The following is a 1,301-nucleotide window of genomic DNA, read 5'->3' as shown; positions in this document are numbered from 1 at the left end:
CCTGCAAACTGCTCAGCTCAGCTCACTCTGTGGGCTACTCCACTCTGCCAGCCACTCTGCTCCACCAGCCATCCCCACAAACTGCTCCACTCTACCAGCCACTCTGTTCCACAGTATAGCTTCAGGCTCCCCCACTAGTTAGCACTGTACTCAGTGCTCTCAGCTCAGTAATTTCAGCTCTTTAGTGATTTCAACTTTTAGTGATCTCAGCTCTTAGTAGGGGAGCCCTAGTGCTAGTGCACCATTAGCCAAAAGTGAGTTCAGCTCAGTAACCCATATCTGGATTCTTACAGGAATAAAAAAAATCAACTCTGACATTCCACAGTGGAGAGAGGAGGATGTGCAATTGGTGTTCCAGGCCCTCACAAGGGGCCCATCTCACACACACACACACACACACACACACACACACACACACACACACACACACACACACACACACACACACACACACACACACACACACACACACACACACACACACACACACACACACACACACACACACACACACACACACACACACACACACACACACACACACACACACACACACACACACACACACACACACAGCCTCTCTCAACTCATAGGGAGTTGGAACCCATGTCCCATGTTTAGCAAGTACCACCCAACTGAGGTTGAGTCATCTCTGTCACAAAGCAGTCCCACAGCTCCCCATTCACACAATCAGGGTGACAAACTTTTTTTTTCCTGCCCCAATAACAAAGAAATTGGGGATCCCAGAGCTGTTAAAATAACCATTCCAGTCTGCCGTGGGCTTATGCTAAGTGGGGGGTGGATGCCAATGCAAATCTTTCCCCATTCTTTGAAATTCTTGGAATTCTTTCCACATTCCCTACAATTCACCACCAGATGTCGGGGCAGCGCTCATCCTGACTCTGCTTACACTTGTAAATCAAATAGACTGAGAATAATCTTTCACCCCAAATTAGAATCTGCACATTTGTTTGCTTTGCGATTCAGATCCATATCCTTCTGTATATGGAAGAAGTTTCTTGTTCTATTAGGATATGTCTACACTACAAAATTAGGTTGAATTTATAGGTCTTTTTTTAGAAATCATTTTTATACAGTCGATTGTGTGTGTTCCCACACAAAATGCTCTAAGTGCATTAAGTTGGCGAACTGTGTCAAGAGTACCAAAGCTATCATCGACTTCCAGAGCATTGCACTGTGGGTAGCAGTGGCTAGCTATCCCACAGTTCCCACAGTCTCTGCTGCCCATTGGAATTCTGGGTTGAGATCCCAATGTCTGATGGGGCAAAAAACATTGTCAC

Source organism: Gopherus evgoodei, unplaced genomic scaffold (assembly GCF_007399415.2).
Source record: "Gopherus evgoodei ecotype Sinaloan lineage unplaced genomic scaffold, rGopEvg1_v1.p scaffold_208_arrow_ctg1, whole genome shotgun sequence".
NCBI lineage: Eukaryota > Metazoa > Chordata > Testudines > Testudinidae > Gopherus > Gopherus evgoodei.
This window is presented reverse-complemented; position numbering follows the sequence as displayed.